The sequence below is a fragment of the Falco biarmicus genome, chromosome 1 (assembly GCF_023638135.1).
Source record: "Falco biarmicus isolate bFalBia1 chromosome 1, bFalBia1.pri, whole genome shotgun sequence".
In the NCBI taxonomy this organism is placed as follows: domain Eukaryota; kingdom Metazoa; phylum Chordata; class Aves; order Falconiformes; family Falconidae; genus Falco; species Falco biarmicus.
The window spans coordinates 99,727,111-99,747,578 of NC_079288.1; the positions used below are offsets into that span (position 1 = coordinate 99,727,111).

Here is a 20,468-nt window from a genome sequence, read left to right on the forward strand (position 1 = left end):
AGTAATAAAGGGGAGGGGGGGGGGGGGGGGAGACAACAAAACAAAACAAAAATATCAGGGGAACTTTCAAAAGAGCTTGAGCTAGACAGGCTTTGTTTCTTTTGTACATTATGCACAACATATTCCTTTCCAGAGACAGCAACAGTATAGTTTCCACTCCCCTCTCCCCATGCAGGTTGCAGCAGGGCTGGTGTTTTAAGACAATGTCATAACAGTGCAGGCATTGCAAACTAAACAGCAGTAAGACAATGTCATAACAGTGCAGGCATTGCAAACTAAACAGCAGGCTTGTTTTGCAAACTCCCTTGTTGGTTTCTGACTACTAAATACCACCTGAATAAGATAGCTACTTTGTCAGAGGAAGAAAGGAGGAAATCAGCAGAGACCTGCCTCTCTGTCCTCTCACCTCTGAGGAAAACCTCTCCCCATTGCTGGGGGCCACCAGATGCTGTGCTCAAATCCACTGCCCAAGGGTACTCAGCTCCAGCTAGAAAAATGCAATGGTTTCAGTGGGTGTCAAGGTTTATGGTTCACAGGCTCTCAACCTTATGGACTCAGATTAAGCTTTAGCCACAGCAGACTGGCACTTTTTTTTTTCCCCAGGACTTTTGTTCATTGTGCATCTTTAAATTCATTTTTTTTCCTTTTGAATACATGCAGCGCTGTACAAGGAACAGGTGAGAAAAGGGTCATCTCTTGGCAGCCATTCAGTATCACAGAAGTTTAGTTGTGACAGGAAACTACACTGCAAGTCACTCATATGTCACTTTTGCTGGAAGAAAGTTTTGCTACAGAGAAAATAAAAATATAAGCTTGATATATCTAAAGGATTTCAAAAGGTAATATGCCAGATAGCACAGTGTGAAAAAGCGTTCTTTTCTGTAAAGAACAAAAATATCTTATTCCTTCAGACCCCTTCCTCACCTCATCACAAGCCCTGCAGACTGAAACTTCATCAGATAGCAGAAGGGTTAGGAAAGCACCAGCTACATTTTTATGCAGATTTGCCAGTCCATCCTAGCTGAAATGAATTCTGATGTCTTTTTGACATGAACAAGGCAAGACTTGATAGAATATAGCAGGTATCTCAGCCTTCATCAGCAACTCAACCACTTTTCAGTTGCTTCATCATCTCATCTTACCAGCACTATGATCCAAACTGGGAAAGAAGCTCAGTTCTTTTGGATATCAACTGGCAGTCTGACAAGGAGCTCAAAAACTAAGGCCTGATTTTTTTCCAGGGATACAAGAACCTCAAAGCTCTCTCAAATAGGGAAAGACCACCACAAAGATTATCCTGTAGAGTTAAGGGAAAAATGGTGTTTTCACAGAGAATTTTAAGAAGAAACCACAAACAAAATGTGTGTTTTCTCAACCAGGAAAAAGCTACATTTTTTATAGCTTCTGTAAACCAGACTTACCATTCCCCATTCAATCATATTACCACGTGCCATCTGAAAAAAGTATACAATAAATGTGAATGTCTCTAGATGTCAAAATGTTGGGAACTGTGTATGGTGAACCACCACAACAGAAGACCTAGAATTTTGCAGTGCAAGGGACAGCACAGACCCTTACAGGCTCTGGTATCCCCAGTCCATACAGATGTGCCTGCCACTAGGACCTGAGAAGTAACTTAAATAGTTAAGGGGGAAAACATCCTTATTATTTTATATAATATTCATGTTTAGTTCCCATAGATCACTTATGCCCTCAATTAAAGGTGATCTGTAAAACAAAAGCACTGTTAGCTTTGGGATACATGGCAGAGGTCCAGGATTTTAATTTTAACTGATTTTAACATTTAAAAAATAGGTTTTGTCAAAGCTGAGGAACCATCCATTGTGAGAATCAAATCACACGACTGAAGGACTGATACGTCATGCCTGATTACACTACAGAAAAAGGAAGTCTTTGGTACAGACTTAACCATCCTCAGCAACTCCAGAATTTAAGTAAAACTCATTCAAAATGGGATACATAACGTTTGAGAGTGTAAAATCAGAAAGAATACTGATTAACTATAACCTTTGCATTGTCTGCTTAACATCCCAGGAATACATACAAGTTATACCAGTTAGGTTAAATCTAAAAAGAAAAATAAATACCTGAATTTGACACCTTCTTTACAGATGAAGTGATCAAAGACTGCAAAAGGTGAGGATGTCTCTCACCATTTAGAACCATCCCTTTGGATTCAATCCTGCATATGCATATTGCAAGTAAATACCAACACCTGGCAAATACCAAGGAAGCCAGTCTCACACTAGGGCACTGCAAGAGCATCTCAGCACAAGAGATGTGAGAATCCAGCCTGCATTAAATGCTGTAGTGGCACCGCTTCAGCTACAAAGCCATTGCTCAGAGCAGCTCATGGAAAGACCAATGCGTACTACACACTGAAGCAATTCTGTACGTAAGAATGACATGCTGATTTAAAATCGGTTTATCTTGATTAGTTTACTCTTCCTTCACAACAGTGCCACTTCTGTGGGCAAACAAGGCTTCAGCCTTAAGTAGATGCTTGGACTGTCAGTCTCATAGGATTAGCAATTTTAAATTAAGGAATAGCTTGCAAGAAAAAGTAATTTCATGCTTCGAACTTTTTTCAAAGCTTATTTCAAAGACTTGGAACCTAGAACCATCACCCCATAATCTTATCCAAATGTTGATGTCGTCAATGCATTTTAAAGCAGCTTTTAATTAAGTTAAATAAAGAAAACAGATGCTGCTGAAGAAATGCCCAGTAAGAACTTCTATTTCTAGATAAAACTGTTTTAAATGCATAACCAGTTCTGCTAACTGTGGGATGTGATGCACACAACTGAGTTTATAGGTGTTTAGTGAGAGTTTTGTGCCATTTAATATGTCACTGTGAGCAGTCAGCACAAAGATAATGATATAAATACAGAAGAGTGGGCCTATAACCTCCACTTCTTCTAATTAAAAATGTATATAGATTGCACAAGTCACGGCCAGTAGCATTTGGTCTGGGCTGCAACAGCATTTTCTTTCCTTCCAAAAAGTTTTATCTGCCCAAATCAGAAAAGTCCTTTTTCAGTATTCTTAGCTTAGATGAGCATACGCATAAGGCAACCATTCAGGGAACATTTTCTATATTTAAACTACGTAAATTAATAGTGATGTAACCCAAGTCCCATACAGGCTATAAATGTTCTTAAGAAAGTTAAATTGTATCAGTTTGGATATCTGTAACAGGAAAAAAAAAAAAAGAAAAAAAAAAGAAATAAAAATGAGGTCAGTCTAATTGAATTGCAGTAGCTTTTCTGAAAAACACCTTTGCTACCCACTTTGAAAGAGCATTAGAGACCACATTAGGGAAATGTTTTCATTTTCAGAATCTTCTTCTTCATTACTGCCTGCTTCGCTGAGAAGACTTTTAAAATCTTAATCTTTGCTACTGCCTGCTTTTCTCAGAGGACTCACTGCTGATACATCCTCCCGGGTTTTTATTTGGCTAGAGGATAAAAATATTGCTAGCATTAAAGCTAGAACTTCTTCAGCAGGATTTTATGAGCCTTTTAGGCCCTTATGTGCACATTAACGTTTATCAAAAACACTTAAAATTCTCGCCCAGAGGAGCTACCCGGCTGCAGTCTGGTCTTTGTCTGTTTTATGCAGCATACTGCCTACACAAAATGCAGAAGGAGAAAAGGGTAGGGTTGTTGATTACTTCAGCAGCAGGGCTTTCTAGGCTTTGGGGATAGCTTTACACCTCCCTCACACAAGTTGAGCAACCACGAAAAGCAGTAAGCTTCGAGTAAGCCTTGTACTAACACCTCACCTCACTGACATCAGCCTTGGCTCTCCATCACTCGGTCCTCTGGGAGCGATGCAGATGCCAGGAAGCTGTCAGCCAAATTCCCCTGGACTGCAACCCCCATCTCCTAGATGTAACAGGGGTGCTCACACTGTGGATACAAGTATTTCATAACACATTGCAAAACAAATATATGTGACATTTTAAGCATACATTGGTTACATTGATTACTGATGTAAGATGAGCTACATAAATGTATGCCAACTATAAAATAAGGGTCCATCCATCCTCTCAAAAAAACCCGTCATTTTCAGAAGGAACATGTAGCCTACCAAAAGCAGGAGAAAGAAGCAGCAGCCACTGTGACTCACTTCTCTAACTAGAGAAATGTACACTATTAAAAACTAACTTTGATAGTGTAGGGCTTTCCACATACTAACCACAGCAAGCAGGAATATGTATAGATAGATACACGCACCTAACAAAAGTGATGGGGAAAACCTGCTCCCAAGCCTGTGCTTGCTAGCACTGAATATTCAAAATGTCATCTGAAGCACCTCTGTTCCACGTTGGTTTGTTCTTTAATTGTGTCAGTGTAATATTCACACAATTACGAACTATAATGAACAAGTCCCACTCCAAAGTTGGGGCCTTAAAGGCTGCATACATTATCCAAATATGTAAGTGAATGCTAAGCACATTGGGATTCATTCAACCACAAATCTACGTAATGACAACTATTTCAAATGTTGCAACAGAAGTTACACTCAACTAATTATAGCTCAGAACATTTTGCTACTACATCTACTCGAAAAGAAATACCATTCCTCAAAGTTCCCCAATTTTCATAGCCCTCAGCAAAATACATTTCTTACCTCTGTTAGCACAATCTTCATTATTAAGCCATTTATATAAGTTAGTTTTGATTGAATCTCTAATCTTCTGACTGACAGGATTATAGACATAACGTGTTTCCTCAAGGGATTTTTCTACTTAGAGAATCAGTCTGCAGTCTCCTCACTGTCTCAATTATAGCCCATGATTTAATGTCATCCATTTCCACACCCTCAAAATCATGAAGGAAAATCCCATTTCTACAGGTAGCCCCCCATGGCTCTTTGCCAGCAAAAGAGCTTATGACAGTGTGCTACACCCTTCAGAAACCTCTGTAATTTTTGTAGCTAAAATAGATGTTACTTTGTCACCACTGCCTGAAAATAATCAGACTGGGAGATGACTGGGTGTCTAGGAATACCATCTACAGAGCCAGGTCCCAGGCAAAATAGCTCAATTAGAGATAAATAGATAAAAGCTGGGAAGACTGGCTAATCACATGGATACATTTGCATCAGGTAGTGCATGCCACATCAGGCAGTTTTAATGAAAAAGTTAGTGGAAAGAAAAGACAGACATCCACAGGACACACACCTCCCCTTCCTCTTCACCAGTAAATACGTAATTCATAAGAATATAGACAACACAAGCTCCCTGGTAAGGGCAAGCAAGGAAAAGATCCAAGGCAGGTCTGCAGAGAAGAGCTACAGGGAGCAGAGCAACAGGGAAGCAGTGTGAGGTCAGGCTTACAGCCCATTCTTGGCTCTGCCCAGCAGTAAGTCACCTCGTACTGTTAGGTGACACCACAGCATTGCAGCCAGGAACTAAGCCTCAGTGTTTTCCAGTACAGCACAAAAAGGCTGAAAACAAGCCTTCCCCTGAAAGCATCCCCATGAAGCTCCTGACGCAACACAGGGACAAGCTGAACAGCTAAAAGCAGGGCATGACTTTCCAGTAAGGCCCTGCCTTTAACTTGTCAGATGCTTCAGCACCAAGCAACAAAACAACAGAGCCAAGTCTAACACTCAAGTACAAGTGATTCACAGTCCTGCTTTTAGCAAGCTTAAGGACCAGACAAGTTTCTTCCCTTTGGAGGAAGTGTCACTGCCATGGAGAAGACATGGTAGAACATGCAGCAATGAAGGCTAAAATGCAATAAACTGCAGTTCACATTAATATGTGCTGTACACCCTGGTAAAAAGAAGCGGAAGAGGTGCACCCTCTTCCACCTTTCCTACACTGAAAATGGCCTTATCCAGCAATGAAATGAGGCCAGCAGCTGGGGATGACGATTTACTTTCAGCCATCACTAAGACACCAGTGCAGGCAACACAGCCTTTACCTGAAGTGCTGATGAAATCAGGCTGATGAATATGTTTTACATGATAAAATGCTGACAGGTATAGCTTTTATTAAATTCTTTAATTAAAACTTATCTAGAGATGAGAAAGTGAAAATATTTATTCTGAAGTTAAATGAAAAAATGTTCTCTTATAACAAACACAAAGACCTAGCACACCAGTCACCCAGTGTCAGGCATTCTTTGTGAGAATACCCAGAATTACTGATGTCAGTGTCTGGTCATTACAGCTATAAGTGTGTTTAAATATTTAAACTCAGAAAAGAAGAATTTTTTCCTGAAATTTGTTATGGGTGTTCTTGTTTTAACATGAGTGTTTAAAAACCAAGGATCGTGGAACTTTCAGGATATGAACATGACAGGGAAAGGAAGAGAGGTCTGAGGATTTTGCCTGACAAAAATGTGCAGTAGCTTGCACTCTTAACACTCACTTCGAATCTTAAGTTCCAAATAAATATTCATAAATGCATTTACCACAGGTCTGGTAGTGTTGTTCTGAAATTTAGAGGCCAGATTCTCCTTAAGTCCAGATAGGTCCTGCCCAAAAACTCCCTCCAAGCAAACAAATCAAACAAACAAAAAAACACCAAATGACAAAAAAAGCTAGAACTGATACTGTTAGTACAACTTCACAGGGTCCAAGCAATCATAGGACAGTGGATACCATTCTGCACCTAAAGTTACCAGAATGCTCTCACACCTGTAGGAAACACAGGGAATAAAAACCGTCATTTAACCATTTTTTTCAGTATTTTCAAGCTTATTTTTCCATATTTGAATAAAGCACCACTGTTTTCCAATTTACTTAGAGATTAACTTCACATCCCAGAGACATCCACACTAACAAAAGACCTATCCATACAGAAGAGCTCAAATAATGCTCTGAATAACTTTCTTCTTTAAAAAGCTGCATTTCTCAGTATACATTTTTCAAAGTCCTCTGTCTAGACAGCGAAATCCTACACTGCATTGTAGACTAAAGGGAAAGTGTAACCATCCTGTTATAAATACTGGGGAACATTCAATCACATCAAAAAAGCTACTAGTTCAAAATGGAGCAAACAAAATTTTTCCTCCAGCACAACTAGTCTAGGCAATTGCTATCTATAAATTTGTTACGAAGGGAAAAAATGTGATGAGGTTTCCACAGAAAACAACACTATCCAGCATCACAATATTGAACATGCAAAATCAAATACAGGTTTTCAAAAAATTAGAAGTTTTAAGAGAAGGTAAGTCCTCAAACTCAGAGAATTAAGCCATGTTTGATGTGATGTAGAAGTTGCATAATACCAGCTCCCTGAGGGGTGTTTGCACAACTTCTTCTGAGGCATCTGATGCTGACTACAGCACTGAACTGGGGTCTAATCCAGCCTGACAGTGTCTGTGTCTCTTCTCAAGTAATAAGGTAGAATTAAGAATACAAGAAAAATCAAAGAATGCAGAGATATTTCTGATGATCCATGCAGGGACAGTTTTACAAACAATAAGCTTTTTTCCTGTTTGGTTTGGGGGGTTGGGGTGCGTGTGTGGGGGTTTTGTTTGTTTTTAAAACAGTGGCAGGATAAATCTACTTGAATTTATATTTTTTTTCATGTTACAATTAAATTCACAATCATGGAAAACAGACGAAAAACACTATTTCTGTTTTCCCCTAGAGACTTCTGTAGCAGCCACTACTAATGCTTTATTGAGCAGAACTTAGGTGGAACCACGAAAACACAAGCTAACCTCTGCTCCTTTGTGGCTCTGATCTGGGTTCCAAAGATCAATGATTTGTTGCAGTCATGGGCTTGCCACCTGCCTGAGGCATTCAACCATATCTAGCACAATGATGCTGGAAAGCATTCACGAGTAAATATACAATAACATTTATATGTTTACAGCATCTGTGAAAGGTGTGGGTAGGGCTATTTCTCTACTATGTGTTTCCAGAGCAAGTCAAACCCATTAATTAAATTCATGCTCTTGTCCTGCTTCAAAAGGAAAAACAGAGCTGATTTACAGGCACTGACAGCTGCAGAAACCAGGAGCTGGGTTTGCTCACTACCCTTAATTTTTAAGCATCTGAGTAGGTTGATTTCTCCGATTCTGATCATAGGAAAGGCTCCATGTCCTCAATTTCTACAAAGAAAGAAAAGGAAGCTGCTCCATGCAGAGTACTGTCTGTCAGGTTTCTCAGTGCTGGCTGAATACTGTCTACAGGAATTGGGGACCTGAACATCTCTGTAACCAAGCAGCTGCAGGATGAAGCTGTAAAAGGTCCCACTCATAAGACATTTCTTATCTAGTCATTATTTTACTTGTCCTGACAACAAAAACTTTAACATGAGAAAGTGGTACCTGAGGAACAGTATAACTTACTGCAACAAAAAAAAAATCTCTTTCTAACAACAGACTCAAGGAAATTGCCACAAATACCTTCTCCTAGAGGGAATATAAATGCATCTGCAATGCCATAGCACAGAGTGACATAGGCAAATACAAATATAAAGCAATACATTAGTATGCTCTTTTCTTCTTTTAGGTTCTTTAAACAGGAGACAAATTCCTAGTGTTTTAGGCTGAGATCTGGAGGTAGGCAATCAGAACACATATAACACCCAAGCTGAGAACAGGAAACTCTTACAGAAGTGGAAAATTTTGGATGCTGAACTTTCACCCTAGGCTTCTGGAAGACTTTTACTAATAAAGAACTGTATAAACATAGACAGAGTATATTGAACACTGCATCACCTGCCCAGCAGAGCCATATGCTGCTGCTGCAGATATTGCCAATAAAGATCAAAGCTTCCCATGCATTAACGAGCTAAACCTGGATGTTAAATGTTTCATACCATGCTATAGACCTATATTGACCTCTACAGAGTGGAAGGTTGGCCAGATGAACTCTGGAGCTCCTTTTCAGTCGATTATTTTATGATTCTGTACATAAAACATAAGACAAATTTATTTTGTTGTGATTCACAGTCCAGGCAGTAGAAAGCCTGCTAGGAACAAGAATACTACCATCTAAAACAGCTCATGGTCACTAGCTGCCAGGAGGAAATACAAAGGAGCCAGCATTGCGTACAAAAGTAGTAGAACAAATAGAACATTAAAATATCTTTCTGCCAGTGACCCAAAGGGGCCTCACTAAAAGATGACTGTAGCTAAGAACACGTATACAGACACAAAATGGGCACAGGATAATGGACTGCAAGATCAACTAAACTGACAGTGCTATCCTAAGCTGCCTTAGCTAATAGAGAGGTGGTAATTCTCCAGAAGTCTCCTGTACATATTTGAAAATACCACTTCTTACAGTCCAGCACACCAGCAGTTTATGACATTTTTAGTTTATGGCAAAAAAAGCACAACTCTGCTCACACAGGTGGCAACTGCAAGTTTGGTCCATGCACCCAGGAACTGGCAAAACCACAGAGCTCTTCTATAAATACTACCTATTTTCAGCTGTGCATCAAGATACCTCCTTTTGTCAGCTTGTTTTTACCACTCAGGAAACAACTTGTGCCTTTTCAGTTACTGATCACGCTCCCCACAAATCAGGGAGATTGGTGCAATTTCAAAGAACAGTTAAACAGAGTTCATTTAAATGTGAACTAATACATGGTATCTTGGTTACCAGTTTACGTTCTTCGTGTTGTTAGCGTCAAGTTTGATGTTTACAAGGAGTGTAATGTCAGAATTCAAGAACTAGCATACTGATAAATACATAAAAACTCTTGAAAAACTTCTACGAATTCAAGAAACATTGATAGAATAACTAACCTCAACACAATTGTATCTCTCAGGTACTTTTTGTATAGAATACTGACTATTCATTTCTCTTCCTCATTTCCCCTGGTAAACCAAGACAGCTATAGTTACCTGCATTTTTACTTCTCCTCATCCCTATAAAGCCTAGGAGAGAAGTATGCAGTTCAACAGTTGAAAGATTATTTCTTCACCAAAGCATTCACAGAAACAATTTAGGATTTTCAAATTCAGCTTTGATTTCACAAAACTTCTCCCTTTCATGATCTTGCAACATAACCTTACAGGCTTTGATTCCACTTCTAGCAAGGTCAATCACAGTTTTATCATCAACATGCAGTATGCCTACATTTTATACAGTATCCTTCATACAAAACACCTCAGCTTACCTTGCATAAAGAGCACATTAATACAACCATATGTAAGCAATTATAATGAAATACATGGGCAGAAACACAAAGAATGCATGGAAATCAGATATTTGTTCCACTGAAATTTGAACTGAGATGAAGAGTTGAACTGATAAAAAAGTCCCCCAAAACTCTGTTAGACAACAGAGTTTGCAGCAGAGAAAGCACTTGAACAATACCACAAAAGTACACACGGATCAGGGCCAAGGGAAGGAAACTGAGAGGAATGCAAACCTCAAGGTATAAATTAAAACCACTGTTGATAGGTGAACATTTTCTAAAACTGTCAGGGACAGTGTGGAGTTCCAATACTTTTGACAAACAAAAGAAAACAAGTAAGGTCTACAACCAACTGATCTTCAGATCAGCTTGAAAGACCAAGTTATGAATTCTGGAAAGAGTTAAACCCTGTATTATTTGAGTGAAATATATGTTAGTTCTCTTTGATCCTTAGGATGAGGGAGGGTCTTTTCTTATGAAAATTACTGGTTGACTTCACACAACATTATACAACAGAGAAACTGTGTGTGGTCCTTGAAAACATTGGGGTGGGAGCTCCTAATGAAGCAGGACAATAGGCGGATCAGAGTGACAACAGTCCAGCCTGCACAGAGAAAGCAGCACCCCAAGCACACTTCAAGCAGAGGACAAATACGACTTTGAAAACCAAAAGCCTAGAAAGGCATTCAACAGCAGCACTAGAAGGTAAACACAAGAAACAACTGCTCAGTGTTGAAAAGGTTAGTTTTGTCCAGCACAGAACACACCCAGGGTCTGAAGCATGCCCACTGTCTATGTCAAAGCAGGCTTTGGGCATTGGATTTAGATTTTGACAGCATGACTTAGAGATAGCATGGTTTTCAGCAACTAAATGAAATGCAAAATGCAAAGAGGAGCTTCTGAGAGCCTAATGATTTTGTTTAAATTCAAGGTTATTTTGGAATGGGAAAACTACTTGCAACTTGGATCCATGATAACCATGTAGATACTATTCACTTGCTTTGACAATCTACACCAACATGGTAAGACGTATTCCAAAGATGAGGTCTCAGGTCACTTGTTTTGTCATGCAATAAGTTGGGGTGACTGGGTGTGTAACGCTTCTGTTTTCTGTTTCTGACTCAAAAAGAGTAATATAAAAAGTTTTAGACAACATAAGCATGCAGGATGTGGCAGCATTCCTTGATTTACAAACACTTTTACACACCAGACAAGCATTAGGTTTCCCAGAATGTCTCAAAAGGGATCTTGGTAAGCAGAGATGGTGTTAAAAAGAGTATTTAATTAAGATGTTTGAGTGTAATTCGGAAAACTAACAGCCATGTTCCAAACTATTACCAAGCAGAAGAGGGAAAAGCTCCAAATACAATGAGAAGGGGATATTTTTAAATCAAGCTTAAGTACAAATGTAGAACAGTTTATGCCTGATCCTGTCTGACACAGAGAAAATGAACTATTGGTTCAATTGAAAACCAGCTTCTACACACACTCTTCTGTTAAATATCCAGCATTTGAGACAGTTTTCAGCACTCATTTTAACATTACAGGCAAACAGTTTCACTAATTCATTGATTTTCCTTTTCCTTAAAGAAAACACACACTCTATTTTCGGGTTAAATTGCCAGTCACATGCATCAGAGAGGTTCACACTGAAATCAGTTATCACTTGACATAACATAATGGGTAAGCTTACAACTTATCAATAGCTATGACTCCTATCATGTCTCCTTTTTGGCATTTTCATTTTAAATTTCAAGGGAATTATAGAAACACATTTCCTAGAAAATTTAAAATAAACAAACAAAACCCAATTATAATTTACAAGAAAACCCTATAGCTAACCTACTACCTACGTACTACTAAAAAATCTGTTAAACAGACAAAAGCAATTCACAGGAGATAAGAATGCACTGTAAGGTTTAGTTGAGCAGGCTACATCTTTTGCATTTCTTAAATAAAATCTGCATCCTTTCAACAAGGGAAAAGAAACTATGGATTTTATTTTTCATTTTACTTTCATTGTACACATAAATGTGTACGTCATGGCTTACACAAAACAAATAAGGGCATCAAGACAGAAGCACACTGTAAGTAAGATTAATTGGAGACTGGAACACAAATTAAATGGAAGAATCTACTTGGTAATTAATAATGACAGCTATATCAAATAACAATAGAATTAAGGTAAAAACAGACACAAGATGACCCAACTAAAAGGTTGCATAAAAACAGGAACACATAATGACTCATCCTTCATAAGCTTTATTATTTACTCCACCTGAAGTACTGACAGCACCCTTAACAGCTGCATCGAAACATTCTTAACCCTTTGCAACAGTATAACACGATTGAATAGGGCTATAAATCTCCAAAGTGCTGCACAAACATTAAGCTCCGAGAAGGATATGAAATGATAGCACAAAAGACAAGTGACTTGCTGTAGGGCAACAGAGCAATGCAATGATTCCGGGTTTCCCAGGTTCTCCTTAGCAACAAGTCACATGAGATATCTGGGCCACCTCAATTTGCATTTAGTTTTCAGTCATACTTCAGGCTTTATCATAAAATCTTCTAAGTATCACCTATGGGTTAGGGTTAGATACTATGCACTGTTGTTGTCTTGACTTTGTAGGCCAACAGCAACCATGGAACTACCTATACAGCTAAAGGCACTTCTTGAACTTGAAATCTAGCAGTGAAATTTTATAAGAACTTTCCAGAGTCTACCCATAAATTCTGAAAAGTATAACTGCAAGGAATATGTATGTATGCAAAGACAGTGTAGCAAAACCAGCAGCAACAGCAATGACCATGAAATTGCCTTGTACTGTCCCTCCCCAGTCCCATTACCTATGGATGCTGAATTCAGGAATGAACTGCCTTGCCTTAAATCCTAGGATTCTACTGAAAAGGATCTCAAGGTCAGTAAAAACCTCACTCTCTTACAAGAAAAGCCTTGCAGGTTTCAACAATGGTGCAAGCACAACTATCTGGATTTGTGGCTTGTAGTGTAAGCTGCACTGAGATTTTTCAAGTTACTGTCACTCAGGCAGAGAGATGCTGAGAATGAAAGCAACCACATGGCCCAAATTCTACAATCCCCAGCAAAATACATTGCCCATTTCACAGAAATGACTCAACTTGGTGATTAATATTCATTACACGTTTGCATGCACACACAGATCCACATGGGCATATGCCCACATTCCACTCACTACAAGAAATACAAAAAATACATTTTTTTTAAAAGAGCAAAAGCATCTGCATTGTTTCATTTTAAACTTATCATTATCTCATTAGTTTATCTGTCTCTGTAAAGTCTTAATAAAAAATAATTTTGTTGAATTTTCCATTTGGCCTGGAGCACACATATCTGAAAGAACAATAGCTTTACCAATATCTAGAATATTACTGCAATGCCAGAGGCATTTAAGTTTCAAAGTTCGTGAAAATCTGAAAGTTTTGACAAGCATATAGTAAAGGTAAAGTTTTAGCTGATACTACAAACATCCTGGCTCCCAGCAAAGAAAAAAAAAAAAAAGAAATCCCATAATACTGCATATTTGAAAGTTGTCTAATTTTGTTGTTGTTTAAACTATAAACACTTCACATGAGTCCTAATCCACTGTAGCAGGCATGCTCATACTCACTTTAAGCAGGTTAGCATTCCAGTTCAGCTCAAGGGGATGAGCATACTACTCAAGTGATTTGTTTGATCATTGTCTAAATTAAAAATTCTCAATGGCACGAAGAAGAGGTTGTTATATTTCCACATTGATTGCAATAGACAGCCTACACCTCAGGGTATCCTTCTTACTTGTGTGGGCACATGAAGAAACCACTCACAAAGTGTTTTACTATTGCAGGATGAAGACATTTAAACCAAACATTTCAAGCAGTCGATGAAGTACAATCTGAAAGGTAGGATTATTTTTTTTATTCTCCTTGTGTAAGTTTAAAACTTACTAGCTATTCACTATGGTAACAACAGCACTCCCCAACAGAGAACATCACTGGATTATTTTTGTCTCTGCAGTACTCCACGATATTTTCTAATGATGATGCTTTGCTGCTACAAGCACTGGTGACAGAACAGGTTCTGAATTGTGTTTCTTTCCAACCTTTAATATTTCTGATATAATAAATCAAAGGTTGCCAGTTTCCACTCTGAAGTTTAGAAGAAGATACTGTAAAGAAGAAATACAGGAATACAAAGTTTACTCATTGTATAGTCAATTAACACAGGTGAAAAATGGCAGAAGAAAACATGGAAGTGCAGGCAAATGGTACAGGGAGAACAAGCTAAAGCAAGGGGAAAAGAAAGAGGGGGATCTGGGGAAGAAGAACAAATTGAAAAGCATAAGGACTGATTTGGCTGGAGAGGGAGAGCACACTGACTTCTAACAGTTCCCTTACAAAAGGGTGCAGGTTGTGCCATTAAATGGTCAAATGCAATATCCTGACAATTCTAAGAAAGCTCCTTAGTCCATTTGTTTTTTGTTGATTTTTTTTTACCAGAAGAGAATCATTGACTCATACTAACTGCTTACAGCTTGAAACAATTTTTTTTATATCAAGAGGTTGATGTTCTGAGCCGTACACCACCACCACCAAAATACCTGCCACTAGCAATATTTCAGATTATATAAACAAATCAGAAGTATTCAAAATATTCAGGGCAAGATGATTTTTGGGGCCACAAAGCTACAATTGCATACTACAGCTCAGATCACATATCCTACCTGGCCTCAATCCTGCCTAAAGGCACATACGCAAAACATGTTCAATACCTATTTGAAGCAACCTCCATAGACATCCAAGCTTACTTTCAGAATATTGCTCCCTTCAGTAAAAATGTCTGGCATACTGAAAGGCCTGCAAAATTATAGCTGTGTCTCTTCACGTCAACCTCCAAAAACTGCTTGGGGGAAGAAGCACTGAGCCTATCCATAAAACTGATGAGCAGTACGCTAGAATGCCAAAATTACATGAGTTAACTTGTACCATTTAGCACGCTTACACTTTTCATAGGTTTTTTTTTCATAGTTCTTTTCATAGGTTTTATTATCTTATTTTAACTTACAAGAATTTTACAACATCTAAAACATGAGGTCTCCACCTTCTCTCCTTTCCTCTCTCTCTCGTGTTTCCCAGATCACCTAAAGATTCAAAGTCTTTCAAGAGCATTTTTTAAAGGTTCTGTTATCTATAGCCCCCAAATTGCTACAGAAGGCAAATAAATTCTTTCTGGGTTTTTGCTGCTGTGTGGAACTCACAGGCAAATACAAGAGGCAACAGCTTCCAGCAGATGAAGGATCAGCAAAGAGCTTGATTTCATAGCAGTGTACAGTGTGCTGCTATGCTGCAAGCTAGTGGCAGCTATGTGACCACGCACATGGCACAATCACGTAACATAGCTGGGAACCAGTCCAGCTTGCCAAGTTTTTCTCACAGACTAAATCCTGTGGCAGTAGGCTGTAGCCTTCACGCTCACTGTCTGATACTTTGTTTTCCTAATGTCCCAAGTAGAATTTGTCATTGTTACCATCATCCATAAAACTGATATAATAAAAATGAAATTATTCCAGGAGTCTACAAGAGTAGGCTTTATATATATATATAAGTATACATTCAGTTGAGAAACAATCCAAATCTAGAAAATACTTCTATTTTTAAGCAGGCTCATAGCCTTCAGCTGATTCTGCAAATGGACATCTAAAGAAAAGGGACTTCTGAGCCAGAAAACAAGCAGCTCCACAGCCAGTTGTGCTGACATACAAAAAATCAAAGGATTTGTTTGCTTTTCTGTCAGTACTACAAAGAAAATCAAACTGTGCAGCTTCTGGCTCGTTCAGCCTCAGAGTAATAAATATTCTGAAAGACAGGCTCTGTCCTTATTTGCATTCTTCTGGTCTCCTCTGGTGAGGGTACAGGAAACTAAGGCCACATCACGGCCAGGAGAGAATCTGCTTTGTATTCACACTGCCATGTGATAGTGCATTGCTACAGGATCTTAGGGACTGCCATATCAGTTCAAACCACTGACCTGAGTGACCAGCAATACCCTGATTTTCAGCTCAGTACCCGAGTTTAGTGCTACTTCATGTTTAAGTCACACTTAGCTATTGAAATCCCTCAGGTATACTTCATTAACTACTCTGATTCAGCAGTTTGCTCAGCAGCATCTCACATACAGCCAAAAAGGGACAGAGCCAAAAGTAAATCTGTCAAGGGCTGGATCAGACCCTGACATGTTGTTTTCTTCAAATGTACCTTTCTGACCTCAGCATCTGCCCTTCCTCAAATTGAGCTAAGACTTCAATCTGATCTTTCACCAGGGACAGCAACATGTTTCAACTATTGCTATTTCTAACAGATGTCTTTGACCTCTCAGCAACTATTGAATTTTCTCAGTCCTCAAAATTTACCAAACTGTTTAATATAATGATGGATCAAGCAGCATGCTTCTGTCTTCTTCTCTCTACTCTGAGACCTAAATAACTTTACAGGAGTCAATAAATTTAGTCCTCCTTTGTTACCTCATCTTTCATCCAAAGGTCGAAATTTGACTTCTTCAGCTAACCTTAGAACTAGAAGCATCTGTAAGAAAACCAGTTTTAGTTTTTCTCATTTCCTTAATATTTTAAAGACAGGTCTAAGAGATCTACTGGGGGAAACAACACCAAAAAAAATGTATGTAGTTCTTATGCCAGGAGAAATGGTTCAACCATTAGGAAGAAAAGAAAGCGTAAAGTAGTAACATACATATAAAACCCTCAGTGTTTCCAATTAAATAGACAACTAGTCAGAAATGTGTGAATGGAGGGGCTCATCAATCTTTTATTTTTTTTTATATATAAACTGAAATGTCTCCATTGATTTCAGTGTATGATTGTTTCTCAAGTAGGCACACAGAATATGGGTACACCCAGTATAAAAGTCTTGTGGTCTTCAGGATATTCAGACCAGGCCACCGAACAGCATTGAAATTACAGAATACCACTGAAGGAGGATAGAGCAGTTCAAACAGGTCTGATCCCCCAGTTAATGTGACAAGGGGAAATCCATAGCACAGGCTATGTAATACCTAACAGTACAGACATTTCTAGCAAGAACCAGGAAGCAGCCTCTTATGAAGGTACAGAATAGGAACTATATGAGAAGACAGGGAGTAGAGGAGTATTTTGGAGAATGCAAATATTGCAGAAATTATTAGAGCTTTTAACTAACAGCTTTTAATAGCTACACTAAAATGATGTGAACATGGAACAGAATTTCCAAATTACAGCTTTTATTTTTACTGCAGTATCTTTATAAGCTACCTCATATTCTAACACAAAAAACTGGAACTCAGACATATATGGCATACATCAATTGCCATGCACTTTTCTTGCAGCAGCCTTATGCAACCAAGACAAACAAGTTCTCTGTATGATGTCTTCCTACTATTCCCTTGAGAAGTCCCTGAGGCACAAGAGCAATAACCCTTTGAAATCCATAACCAGGACTTCAGTAGTTGTGTTTCCAAAAGCTGGGGAGCAAATAATGACACAATTTTACCAACAGAAAAAGAAAACTGCTTGGACTACCATGGACCTCTTTAAGAACTTTTTATTTATCTATACATATATGTGTACGACACCTAAGGAGAGGTACATCTATAAATATCTACAGAGAGCTACACGTATATAAAAATACAACCTAACCTGCCACGTCATTTCTTTATCACAAAGATTATGGCATAAAAATGACAAGCCATTTCCTCTAGCTGAATCTGAGTTATCCTGAAAGACTGGACAAATGACGCAAATGAGTCACGTTTTTACCTTGAAAAGATTCACTGCATCATATGTATGACGTGCATGAAGTCTCTGCTGTCCTCAGGAAGGAAAGTCACAGATCAGCTGCCAGTGCTCAGCTTCTACATGTACCATTGCTATGCCAGTGAGACCCAGATTGTCTGCGGTGTAATGCCTAGCTAGCAGAAGTTATCCATACAGACAACCTGTCTTCAGACCCTATTCAAGATTCCGTTTCATTAAGCCCAGGCCAATCTATTGTATATCACACACAGACATATTGTCATCTAGTCAGGATAGAGCCTTTTGAGTCATGAAAATAGGGCATTTTAAATGATTTCTTATTCCAGCTCCATTATTAATTGTGTTCACTCTAATACTTCTAGCACCCTGGTGAAACTTCAATTTTAAGTGCCCAAGCCCAAAACTGAAATTCACAGCACTCTCTGGAAGTCCACAGACACTGCACTTCCATCCAGGTGTCTAGCTGACTAAAGCTGTTTTGACAGACATACCACAGATCCTACCATCTTGACAGGTCTCAGCAAAACATCTCCTGCCAAGCTCATCTAGGAACTGTAAAATAAGCAGACTATTTGTATTAGGAATCAGGAAAGGCTGTCTAGACAAAGACATGATAGAACAGGGAGTCCAAGTTAAGAGCAAAGATTTCTAATCAAATACCCATATGTGTCTATGCCAGGAGGGACAAGGCACTTCAGCTGTATACCCAGCCAAGTCTGCTGAGAGCTTATGAGCCCCTTGCCCTAAACTGTGACTATATTAGATTTCCTGTAGCCTGAAACCACACGGTCTTCCTGAGGCTCCAAAGCCTGGCAGGTGCATTAAGGCCACATCTCACACAGACTAAGAATACAATATTCAACCTAAAACACAGTAGCCACAGCAACGCCCAGTCAAAACCACAGAGGAGCCAGTGATTATTTTACATAGTATTCAAAGGGTTAGAAAATTCCCTCATAAATTAAGAGCCCCTATTCAGTTTGACCATCAGCCCCAAAGCCATGTCTCACAGCCATCAAAGTCATGTCCTTGATGGCATGCTGTGTAGAAGGCTGCTGAAGCCTCCCACTGGGAAGGCAGCTGCTCCAGGCAAAAGCATCAGCAAAGGATTCTGCGAATTGTAGCCTTGCAGCAGCACTATCCCAACCCCTGATTCTAGCACTGTTTCTGCATTGTTTTAAAAAGATATTGGATACAACCAAGGTTTTTTTGGACCAAGGGTTGCAACCCAAGAATCCACTCCCTAAAGTGCAAAGTCACACAAGATTGCAAAGAAGCATTTCAACCTCCTAAGAGAGATGAGATTTCAGATACAGTCCCTCTTTGTTACATAAAAATCAGCTATAACTATTTTGAGGCTCCAGCTGTGTTCCCAAACACAGATCCCCACTAGGGCCTAGCCTAACAATTACTGAATCAAATATAGTTTCTCTGCTGATTGCTTCTTTCAAACGTACATGACCATCTGCTTATATCCATTTTTTGTCTTGTCACACATTTAGACCACACATCCCTTGGGAAGAAGTGAATTTTCATGTTTGCTGCTGCACAGTATGGCCCCAAACACAATTCGGGGTTTTAGGCCCTATTAGAGTACAAGCTATTATACTTTATGGGATTAGCAGTTTTAAAAGACAGGAAATATAAACTTCAGGAACTTAAACGCCAAACAGTGATATAAGTTTGGGAAGACAAGATGTAGGGAATAAGCTTGGTTGAACAGGAAACGAGCGTTCTTATGCTACAAGCTATATTTGTTTTTCCTTTGTGTGAACTGGCTAATGATTGTGAGAGTTTTACCCTTTGCCCCACTCTTCCTTTTACTCAAAAATAAAACAAACATTATGTATGGTAAATAATGGGAGTAGGGAAACATTCTGTGACCTAGTGCTGTGAGTGATGAGGAACTAGTCGTAGAAAACGCATTTCCTTTTAAGTGTCTTGTAAACATTTAAAATCAATTGCAAAGAGCCCAACATGAAAAAGGGGCATATTCAGGTCACCTCCAAGTTGTAGCCCATGTGCCCTCTAGATCACTCTACTGCAGTAACGAGGGCCTCACAAAAAGGTCCCTCCCTGTGAGCTGGCCTTACTTTCTCAGAGATGTTTACAAAAAAGCCTGCAGCTACCAGAGATATTAGTCAATGAAATAGTACAAGAATGACTTTAAAATAAAAAAATGTTGGCAGAGTGGAAATAGAAATCTATGATGAGAATAAAACATGGGACTTCATATACTGATAATACTGTCAGGAAAACCACTGGGGTAAGTGGAAGATCTGGCTGACTTTACTGATTTGGAAAGGAGGACATTTTGAGGAGGAGCCAGCAGGACTTAACATAGCTATGCATATTACTACATTTTTTGGAAGAGCAGCTTAGGCAATAACCAACAGTTACAATTCAAAACAAAACACCTTCTGTAAAACTGATAGCATCTACTTTTCATTACCTTCCCCTTTCGCCAGCACACCTGCAAACAAGTGCAGGTGTGCTCAAGCTAC

At 38.9% G+C, this 20,468-nt stretch overlaps 1 protein-coding gene across 2 annotated transcripts in view; it reads left to right on the plus strand.

Annotated features, from left to right (window-relative positions):
• C1H4orf19 (chromosome 1 C4orf19 homolog) overlaps window positions 1–20,468 on the plus strand; it is a 105,385-nt gene that overhangs the window by 11,217 nt on the left and 73,700 nt on the right. For both annotated transcript variants that reach the window (XR_008823894.1, XM_056351778.1), the window contains exon 2: window positions 14,008–14,062. The gene's annotated coding sequence lies outside the window, so the exon portion shown is untranslated. The remainder of the gene's footprint in view (window positions 1–14,007; window positions 14,063–20,468) is intronic.